General features: G+C 41.5%; 1 long non-coding RNA gene across 1 annotated transcript; it reads left to right on the top strand.

The window, feature by feature from the left end:
- Positions 1-1,265: 1,265 nt before the first annotated feature.
- LOC127387347 (uncharacterized) lies at positions 1,266-6,299 on the top strand. The gene is made up of 3 exons (XR_007890105.1): positions 1,266-1,402; positions 5,456-5,497; positions 6,213-6,299. It is a non-coding gene; the product is annotated as an uncharacterized LOC127387347 (long non-coding RNA).
- Positions 6,300-11,514: the final 5,215 nt, after the last annotated feature.

The following is an 11,514-nucleotide window of genomic DNA, read 5'->3' as shown; positions in this document are numbered from 1 at the left end:
TTTCATCAGAGTGGTACGTGGACTGACGACTCAGTGGTAAATGCAAGTAAATTAGTTAAGTAGGCCTGTAAGAAATTTTCCTGCTGAAAAATTCATTCTATAAAAACATTTATACTGTATTCTTTATTGTCAGCTAATCCTGCCCAAACTCATTAAATGGCAGTGTGTGGGTTACTCGCTGTCAGTGAAATTATCAAAGGCATTTTTCAGCTGGTGCACCAGGAAAGCATGTGCTTCAATGCCAACTAAAACAATAACGAGGAAATGTTATGATCAGACTTGACCAAATGACCTTTCCCATTTTAGATTAGTTCTTAATTTCAGCACAAGGGTCATCCTGTGAGAATACTTACAATAAGTCACTGCTCACCTCTCACATGAAAAAGAAGTGACTTATTAGAAATCTCACTGTACTCATTGCAGTTAATGAGATGTGGAAAGCTTTGTAATTTGATTTGCTGGACCATATGCTGTAAAGGGATACTGCTGATTTCATTCCTCCACATTTAATTTAAGCAGTATTGCAATGGCTTCTTCGTATGGCTACTTATATAATAAAAATTAAGTTGAAGTATAAAAAAAATACACCATTGTGGGGTTTATTACTCTATGTGGTTGAGTTTCAAGTGTTTTTCATTGAAACATCTGTAAGTAATGTGTAGGTCTAATTTTAAATCCTGGCAAATATTTTCCATTTAACATTTGGTTTTACTGACAGGCTTGGAGCGGTGGTTTTCAGAGCTTGTCAGTAACAGATATGTATTTTCAAAGATAAACATTTTTATAAATCGAAGATAACTGTAATTCAATACCTAGTTTTCCTATCCCTCCTGTATTTTGGTGGTTGCAGGCGGTGATGCAGACAGCTGTCCCGTCTCCCTGCAGACCCCGGCAGCAAGTGGTGCCCTGGGCGTGGGGCTATGAGGGGCAGGCGCCTGGCCTCACAGAACTCAGCAGAGCCAGGGCAGGCCCCTGCACAGGCTCATCGCCACAAAGGAATAAGGTGAGAGTGTCAGAAAACCCTTCAAGGATGTTCCTTCGGATGGTTTGCAGGGAACAGTTACCTCTGGAGGGTGGATTTGGGCCTCAGCCCCGGGCGGAGCTTGGCCGAGCACAGTGACTCAGCAGCATGTGCTGCACTCTCAGGGCCAAGTGAAAACTCGCTTGTACCACTGCAACTCACCATCAAGGCTTTATTTCAGGTTATTTGATTTTCGGCTGCAGAGAAAATGAAACAGCTCGAACAAGCAGGCTGGCCTGCATAGGCCATAAAAGTGAAAACCAAGCTGACTTGCCCAGCGAGGTCTTGCACTCTCTTCTGGTTGTGGTGCTTCGTGTGAGAGCCTGAGCCAAGGCTGGGATAAAGGCAGTGCCAGAAATACCCAGTGTGAGGCAGTGGAAGGTGAGTTTTGAAGCCTAATATTAAAAGTTTTTTCAAAAATGTCCTGGAAAACTGTAATAGTGGGTAACTCACTTGTTTCACCTGAAAGAAATCCCACAGCATTATTTGCAATTAATGGCAGTGTTCAAAAGCTCTAAATATGAGACCTGTGTGTTTTAATCTAACTCGCTGGTTAAATTTGAGATCAGGCCAAGAAATCTTGTTAAGTGAAGTTGCCACTGGTGGAGGAGCATGGTGAGGGAGATCCCGGCCTCATGCCACAGCGGGGCTGCAGCAGCTCCAGAAGCTTTGTGAGGTTTTGTGAGGTGCCCCTCAAGGGGACGGCGCTTGTGTGTGCCCCCCGCGCTCCCTCTCCCCCTCCCTCCACGCTTTACTGTCTCCTCAGCGCAGTTTTTAAAACAAGTTTAATTCTGCCTTCAGTGAGAAATAGTACGTTATTTCCCTTAGATCCAGACTGTCATCTGGTTGAACCCTGAACTGCAGCAGCAGAAAATTGGGTTTCGGATTATCCCTGAGCGGCGGGGCGGGAGGGAGGGAGGCCTGTGCAGGGCGTGGCGGGGGCTGGCGGGAGCACAGGGACCTCTGCTCTCCCACAGCACTGTGCCGCACACCCAGGAAAATGTGTCAGTGTTATTCAAATTTAAAGGCTTTACATTTAGAGGCAAACACGTCTTTGCAACCAGAGACAACTCGTTTCTTTTTAATTTGGAAGCTGCCTTTAATGCTTTCTAATGGGCTGTGGTGAGTGTTCAGCGGCCAGAGCGAAGGTGTGGGCTGGAGCCCTTCCTCTGCACTTCTCGGGTCTGAGTCCTCCTTGGTGGGGGCTCTGCCAGGGATCAAAAAACAAACCCTTCATGTGTGGACCTCAGAATTAAAAAAATAATAACAAAATCCATTTTCAGTTTTCTTTCCTCAGAAGTTTTTAAATGCTTCTGAGGAGGCTGGTGATAATAATAATTTCAGCTTCAGTGGCTTATCATAAACACTGAGAGAAACTGCAGCTTTACTGAATATAGCGTTTGTTTTAAATGGCTGGTAGTTCACTTGTTTTTAATATGAGTACAAGCACAGAGGCAAGTAAAATCTAATGAAAGTGCTTACAAGATTTTGTTTTGATACCCCACAGCAGCCCTGCTTTATACTGAATGGGGAAAAGATTTCTTTATAGCTAGGCCTACAGAAGACAGAAATTTAATCTTGCTCCACAACTTACTTTATTGCATTTTTAATTTTCTCTTGCATTACCCTGACCCTTTTCTATAGCTTTTGACGCCTGGTGCTTAATTACTTATCATTAGCAATGTACATGGGGGCCTTCCTGCATATTTATAAATGTGATCATTAGTACATAGGAAGACAAAGACTTCTTTAAGACCATCATTAGTTATTCTGTTTTCATAGAAATGTTCATTAGAGAAACTACCCACCTGGTTAAATAATTATAATTAAGAATTGGTAATCTCCTTTGCATTTTTAACTTGATCTTCAGGATGTGTGTGCATAACTAAAGGAGTCTTGTTTGGCCATCTTACTATCTTTTTTATTTTAATTGTCAAGCAGATTTAAATGCTGTGTTTTGGAATCTTATACCCTAAAAATTATTTATGGAAAGATAGGTTATTAAAAAAGGAAAGGAAAGAGAGAAAGGAAGAAAGAGAGAAAGAGAGAGAGAAGGAAATCAGCCCAGCAATTATCTCTGAATTCATTAACTACATATTGGCAGCAAGAGGTTATATAAGCTACTTACTGTAATGCATGGTATGGAGTTGAAACAAAATGTCACTGGAGCCTGATTTCTCTGCCCTACCTGTGATACTCACGCCAGACACCTAGACTGGGGAGAACACTTGCAGAAAAGTATCATTTCCACATCACAGTATGGTATTACTTGGAAATGCTGACAACAAAAGTGATAGTGCCAGTACTCCTGCTTCCAGCCATCATGGGGAGCTGGTGGGAAATGCATCTGAATGGTGTGCATGAGCCTGTCTGCTGCGAGGCTATGGGGAAGGGAGAGCATCACTCTCTGTGCCCACAGGGACAGCTCACCTCTGATATACCACAGCAATGGGAAGAGCTTGTCACTGGCGTAAATATAATCTGTAAACAATTAAGCAGCTTCTGCTCACTCAGGGCAGTTTTGAGAAGCAAAGGAAGTCTGCAATCAGTTATATCTCCAATTACCATAAAAATATATTAGCCATTCATTCATTTATTAATGATTCATCAGTTAACCACACATAATGAGCAAATAATTAGCAATGCTGTACGGTTGCCAAAATTGAAGAAGTGTTGGCATTTTAAAGATGAAAGGTTGCATTTATGTAAAAAGTCGTGTGGTGATAAAGTTAATACAGAAGATAATTATAAAAGTGGCTGTCCTATTTTAGAGGCTGAGGTCCCACAAAACTTGCCTAATTGAGCTGAAATTAATATTCTTCAAAAGCATGCCTGTTACTGCATACTAGCTGCTGCGTTTACTCAGAGATCTCCCTTCAGTAAGGTACGTCTCACAATACAAGTTAATAAAATGCCAGACAGCAAGACTGCATTCTTTGTTTGCTCAGTTCAGGGCCTTTAGGAAAACAATAAATTGCATTCATGTCAGCCGAGGCCCATCCCTTTGCTAATTACCATTTGGTGCTGAAATGACTTCTGTGAAATTGGGAGCATGAAGAAACACACAGCCATACAAGGGAGGCTTTTCAGACTACTGCAGTAAATGTGAGATAGGCCTTAGGCACACAGATGTTAGAACAGTGAATTCCCCTACAGATTACACTAATGGAAACCCTGTTGGGGTAAGTCAAATCCGGGGTCTGTGGTCAAAATCTAACTAATGTTCCTGTACTTAAAAAGAATATGAATGCCTGGAGGTGACGAAGAACGTATAAGAAACTTGCTTGTTCGTAAAATTGCTCATGTGGATGGCAAGCGCCACTGCACCTTTCCTTACAAGGTAACACCTGCTGGAGGGTCTGCTTACACCATGGGTGCTGTGCTGCAGGCACTGGGCTCAACCCCCCCTTGCAAGTCCTGCATGAAAACAGCTGTTTGCGCCCAGGCCACCTCCCCAGTGGACCATCATTACTGTCATTAAACACCCCCTCTTCATTCAGTGTGACCAGGCTGTGTCGGCATTGCTGCTTAGGAAGTACTTGTAGCTGAAGATGTAAGAAAGGGCCAACTCCTCTTTGTGCAAAAACAAAGGCTTGCCCATCTAGGTTGAGCTTGAGGACACTGTTGGGGCTCTTACAGTGCTTCCACAGCTGTGCTGTGCATGGCCTGTGCAATAACAAAGGAAATGAATTTATAATGCAACAATCTCTTCATTTTCACAAGCACAAAAATTCCTCTAAATACTTAAAATAACACTCAGAGTGGGACAGATCTTAAATTTTGAATAAATGAAACCCTAATCCAGTGTGTTGCTGAAACAAGCTTGTTATTAAAGAAATAAATTTGAAACAGCGAGTGGTTTGAGAATTTTGGATTTAATTATTTAAATCTACTTAAGATAACTCTTTAGCACTGTGTTTGGGTTTCCTGTTGAGAGAATGTTTTCCAGGAAAGATGTCCCACCCAGTGCCATGGAAATACTAACTTTCCCATGTAACAGTGGTTTAAGCAGTAGAGTAGAATAATTATTAATTACAATAAAGCAAGTTATTGAATGGGAACTTGCTGATATTTCCTGGGTGTATCTTGTAATGAAAACTGCAAAGAGCCATTTGGGGTTTTGGAGAGACCACAGGTCTCCTTGGATAAATGGCACACATAATGCACCTCCCAATTGCTCTTCAGGTAAGAGAGGGTAGTTCCCATAGTATTGTTACAGAACCAGCTTCAACCAATAGTACCTGAACAAGCAGGCAGACAGTTGTGAGCTAATTTGAGGTATTATGTGTTATTTAATAGATAAATATTGGGAATTGAACTTTGTTCATTGCTGATTGCCATACTTAAAATCTACCATTTAGACTTTAGAATGTAAGATTGACTCCTAATGCAGCATAGGTCAGGAAGGCAATAAAACTGTCTTTTCTTTTGTAGGGCTCTAACAGGAGCTTCCTGGATCCTGGGTCAGCATTTAGGGTAAGAATCAGACAAATTATTCAAGATGTCTGTAGTCTGCACAAAACCCAGGAGGGGGACAAGAACCAGGGAGGCATCCCTTGTCTCCAGCCATGACCTAGGCATAGGGGAAGTTGACTTCCCCCTCAGCCAGGAGTGAGCAAGGAAGAAAACTCCAGCTCTGAGTCACGTTTCCTTCCCTTGGGCCCATGCTGGGACAGAGGGACATGCTGTGCTGCATGTCCAGCTCTGCTTCACTGCTTGGCTTGGCTCCTGCAGGGCAAGCATGCTGTACGTATGCTGTAAATAATGGGGATGGTGTTTTGGTGTTTTAATATCCTCACAAGTAAACATGTCTTCAAGGCAGTATCTCATCTAAACTATTTTCTTTCAATATGTTCTCTCTGCTTTGTCTGTTTTTCAAATACCGATCTTGCAGGGGAGTTACATGCTAGTTTGGGGGCCAGACTCTGTTGCTGAGTATTGCCAGCACTCACACTGTCAGTTGTGTTGGCCACTGTGGCTCAAGTGCCACTCTCTATGACGAGGATGAAGCTTTTCAGCTTTCTTGATGTTAACTGAAGTAGCATTGATGTAACTGAAGTCCCTTGTGCCATGCATAAGGATGGGATCTTAGGGAGGGTTCTGTTTTTTAGCCAAAGTTTGTGGGGAAAAAAAAAGCGCCAATTCAGACTTCCCATTGATCTAGCTAAACAGGTTCAATTACTACTCACAGGTGTAATGGTCAACACAGCTGTGTCATCTTCTGAATCCAACAACATCAACTGACTGAAGAGCTGGTCCTCAGTTCAGCACTGTGCTCTCTAAAATTCACATCACGTAAGGATGTTCTTCAACTAAAAACCAAAAGATTTGCTTGATTGTCCTCATTGGAATGTGCTCACTGACATATCTTGTGAGTATCAGTAGTATTTCCTTTTAGAAATATATTTTTTATTTTCAAGAAAAGGTAGTCCTGCAAATACTTTTTTAAGATACAGTGTCTACGTGTTACATGAAGCAGATGTTGGTTTAAAACTTAGTTCTTGCTTAAGATGTATCTTTCAATCCACTGAAAGGGGTTGATTAGTGTCCCCTAGCTGAACCATTTTTTCCCTCTGTGGCTTTGACCCATTGATTTAATTAAGGTCTAATAAAGAGAGGGCTGAAAGATTGTTAAAAATCCTTTTTTTGTTGTTCACAGGTCTGACCTATGCTGGTCTGTCAATGCATTTTTGACTCACTCATGCCCTCTTTAATATGTAAGCACACTGCTACAGAAAGCGTCTTCCGTAAAACCAGTTGGTTTTTTCCCTCATTGGTAGACCAGATTTAATTTTGGTTTTAATCAAAACAAATGCTTTTCTGGAGACCTTTTATTTAAGTGGAAATAAGTAATGAAAAAATAACCAAAGCAAGTCACAGTATCAAAAGAAAAGACCTTAAAAAGCTTAGTGGTGACCCTTTCTTTCTCTGTTTCCTTTCCCATCCTCCTCTTGCCAGTGGAGAAAGAGGAAGAGAAATGAAAACTCTGGGTTTGCTTTCCAGTTAAGTAACAAGAATTAATGGAAGTTTATGAAACATGGAGGGTTTTTCATTGAAAATGCTTGTTATTTTTCAAGTTTGTGTCTTGCCTAGGTCAATGTTAATGCTTAAAAAAAATACTTTACTTGTCATATTGCCAGCCTCTCCTTTATCTTTCCCTTCTACCACCAGCTCTGCAGTTTGCTACTCTAGGGTGGTAAGAGCTTTTCTCAGCATGTTAATTTTGCCATGGAGCAGACTCATCTGTATCTTGTAAAAGGGGGATTATCACAAGTGTGTGCCTTTTCCACACTCTGCTTCTGCAGTAGGAGAGGTCTTCTGGTGCTGAGGCTCCTGGTGCTATCCCAGCTGTTCCAGGACCATGAAGGCAGTCTTAAAAAGAATTAAAAAAAGGCAAAAAGCCCCAGCTGCAATCTCAAGGAATGGTTCTAAAGTGCTATTTGTGGCTTGAAAGAACAGCACTGCAATCTGCAGTGGCAGTTTGTGACTATGAACCTTCATGTGAGCTCCCATGGTCAGATTTCCATGCTGCAGCTCATTAGCAGGAGAGCTGCTTGCAGGGCTGTGGCAGGCTTGCAGTATGACAGGATGTGCATTAAAATAAAAATCTGGTTAGTGATGATGTAATCTCAGTGCTGGCTGGGTGCTGGCAGTTAAACCTGGATGAGAATAAGCCACCTGGATTTTGGGACTCCTGGGATGTGACATACTACTTGCTGAGGGCCATCCCTGCCCAAGAAAACACTAAAGCAGGTGTATAAATCCTACTGTGTTCAGTGGGATTTAAGCACCTGCTTAAAGTTAAGCACTTGTTTAGAGAGTTTCCTGAATGAAAGCCTGACAATTGTGCCCAAGAGTAACTTTGAAATTAGTTTTAATTTGCTCATCATAACCAGCTGTCTTGAGTCTGTGTAAAAAGGGCTTGGTTTTGGAAGGATTAAAGACTTCTCACGCCCTTGGCTTTTGTGTAAGCACCCTTCCTGCATGTCCAGCACCATGCTGAGCTGAAGCAGCCCTGCTTTTATTCTGGGTTGCTCCGTGGTCTCCCTGGGACTGCAGTGCCAGCCCAGCACGCTGCAGAGCGAACTGCCCTGCCAGCAGCTGAAATTGCCCAGCTGCACACTGCCAGCCATATCCCAATGGAGGCGTCTCTGCAGGCTACAACAGAGGAAGACAAAGTCCATAGTATGTTTAGTAGGTGAGAGCAAAGGAAAGTTAGGAGGAGAGAGGAGGTTTGTGTCCAAGTGGAAGTCAGCTGGACCTTCCACTCGGAAACCAAGATGACGCCTCTTGTGTCACAGGAGCCAGAAAGCTTTAAGAGCTTTTTCTTCTAGGATTTTTTTCCCCTGTATAACCCCTTCTCTTTTTTTCAACAGAGTTTGAGGGTAAACTTGAAAATAAATCTAATGTTACATTTACAGCAACCAAAGGAAAAACAAAATCCAACAAATTCAAATTCCTACTTAATTCTGTATGTGCATGTTTACATGCATCATCTACTTAAGGCAAGCAGGCCTGTGTCCATGTAGCCCAGAGTTATTTTATTTTTTTGCTTAAATACATTGTTAATTAGGCAATGGTTGATACCACTGTTGTATAATTCTTGGAAAGACTAAATTTACAATTAAAACGTTCCAAAGGCTTTCTTTTGTAGAGTCCTTAGGAAATTAAGCTGAAGTGAATGCACATGTACTGGAGCAGTGGTAGCTGATTTAGTAGTTAAGGTCAGGTAGAAACCAGCCTTGCATTTAGAGTCTTTTTTCCAGTACCTCACTCAAAACCTCCCTAAATCTAAATTAATCTTCCAGAAATGTATGGGAAATTTGGCTTATGAGGGGGGAAAAAAAAGGTCTTGCATTATTACCATAGTCTTATCAGTCTTCCCTCAGCATAACTCCATTCATTGTGCAATGCTTTGCTTTTCAGCATTGCCATGAACTGAACTTCAAAAGGCTTTTGCTTGAATAAAGCATATCACAGGAACAGTCATGTTTGGGTTCCCCCACCAAGGACCTGCATGCTTGCAGCCTGGTGGGCTGGGGGCAGATGTAGGGGAAGCCTTTGCCTGACTCACAAGAAGGGACTAAGAGACAGCACAGTGCTCAAGGTGAGTGTCACAAACCTGGGAGCAAACGTGGCTCTGCTGCTGTGTCCTGCTGCAGTGCTGGTGTGGCCTGCCCCAACTCCTTGAAAACCCCTGCTCCAGGCTGCAGCTTCCCTCTCTGCCTCCCAAAGCCATTCCCTCAGTTGCAGTCTTGGTTCCTCTCCTCCTTGCCAAGTACACTGACTCCAGCCTGATCTGAAAGTTAATTTTAACAAATAACATCTTGGGCTGAGCCAAGTTAGGATCTGGAGATAGGACACGCTGTGGGAAGGGAGTGGGGGTGGTGGTGTAAGAGAGCATGAACGCTCAGCCTTGTAATATGTGTGAGAGCTGATGCTCTCTGAGCAATTGAGTGCTTATTATTATTTCTCTTGGATAGGTCACCTGGGAGTGGAGGAATTTTTCATTTTAAATTAAAAAGAAATATTTTATAATGCTCATTTCTGAAAGGGGAAAAAACCCCACCTCATCATGGAAGCAATTAGATGGAGGACACATTGAAAGGAGTGATTAGTTGTTAATTTTTGAGCTGTTGGCCCTGACAGAGGTTTTTTTTGTCAAGGATATATATATTTTAATGGGTCTTTCATACGCCTATAGTCCAAGGTTACTTCTCATTCAATAGCAATTACCATATGTCCATTACATGCTAGAGTCTGCTTGAGGTGGATACAGTGGTCCCTATCAGAGCATGTGCCAAGTTGAAATGCCAGCAGCTGTTTGAGCCATGGGACTGTTCCTATCTGCTGCTTCTCTTTTCCAAGTCCCAGTAAATGTTCTAGGGAGTAACTTCCCCATTCCTTGATGCAACCAGAAAGTACAGCCCTCCGGGTTGCATTTCAGGTTCCAAGTCAGCCGTGTCAAAATTTGAGAAAGAATCGAGGATAATGGGTCAGATGTAATTAAGACATAGGACTACTGGTGAAATAGCTGCACATTTCAGCTTGCTTGCTTTCTGCCCATCAGATTACAAACCTCAGTCCCACCACCACTTAAAATATCTAATCTGTAACTGCAAACCTGGTATAACTGCTCTATTGTATCAGATGGACACCAAATAATCAGAAAACGCAATACCAAAAAAAAAAAAAAATCTGGGGCTGAAAACCTAGAAAAAAATGCAGTCGTGTTAAATTATGGACATGTCCGGTAATGGAATGAGTAGGGAAACTTGAATGGATCAGAGTCAAAAACCACTCTGCTTAATTCTTGGGGATTTTTATTCTCCATTCAGCTTACATCAGTGTTAACATCTACTGAGAAATGCAGCCATTTACAATTTGCAGTTCAATGTGTTACTTTAATTAGTATGAAAATTAAAGGGCAACGATAGGCCAATGTGAATGATTATGGAAATGCATGTGCATCACATGCAGTGCTCTCATTTAATTAATCGACTTGTAAACTATATCAAGCACTTTAAGTCAGTTGCTGAGTATAACAACTCTATTTTGAATAACCACTTAATACTTAACAGGATGTGGAGAAAACACTAGAGCACACGACTGCTTCTCAAGTTTCAGTGTCTGAGATTTTTTTAAAGCTGACCCAAGTCAACCCAAAGAATGTTTAACACTCCATGTCTGAACACAAGAAACTCTGTGATGTAGAGACATTCAATTACATTTTTTAAAAAGTGAGAAACATTTTATAAAACAGTGACTTAAGAAAGCTAATTGGTAGCAGCAAACTTAAGAGTGAAGACTGAAGCTAGAGGGGATCTTTTACTACAGTAAGGCTAGTCAAGAAAAATGAAAATAAAGGCACCTTTGTTTCTCTGTCAAATTAGCTGATTAAGAAATAAAACATTTTAACATGCTTTATATGCAGCATTAATTATTTATATGAAAAAAATTAAAGCCAGGTTCCATGAATTACACTTTGTGTGCGTGAATTGAACGTTACGGGAATAGTAATCCTTTTACATTCATGCCTTACTTCATTAGGCAAAACTAAATATTAAGGGCTCTATTCATTCAAAAAATTCTTATGCATTCAGGTCACACCATTTCTATGGTCTTTTTTTTTTTTTTTTTTAAGAGTACAATTTACAGCACTGATTTTTAAATACGATTCAGAAGAAGCAATCTACTTCTGCAGGATGGGCTTTAGGAAACAGCTATGTTCAGAAAAGGACAAAGATACAGTGGTGGTTCTTGCTTGTCTTCAGTGAAAAGGCCCAGAGTGAGTCACATTGTATGGTCCCCAAGCTCGTGTAATAACAGAAAATCAGGCGCATTACCAGCAGGGAAGCTCTGAACTCTATGAACCCTTTTTCCTATAGATTGAGTAGTAAATAATTCCCTCTCCCTCGTTGATTGTTTCCAGTGCTTTAGTCAGTTGAATGAAGAACAAAGGTTATTTACTCAGGCAACTATGTTCAGGGATG

Source organism: Apus apus, chromosome 7 (assembly GCF_020740795.1).
Source record: "Apus apus isolate bApuApu2 chromosome 7, bApuApu2.pri.cur, whole genome shotgun sequence".
Lineage (NCBI taxonomy): Eukaryota > Metazoa > Chordata > Aves > Apodiformes > Apodidae > Apus > Apus apus.
Note: the sequence above shows the minus strand (reverse complement) of the source record. Positions and strands in the feature narration are given on the sequence as shown.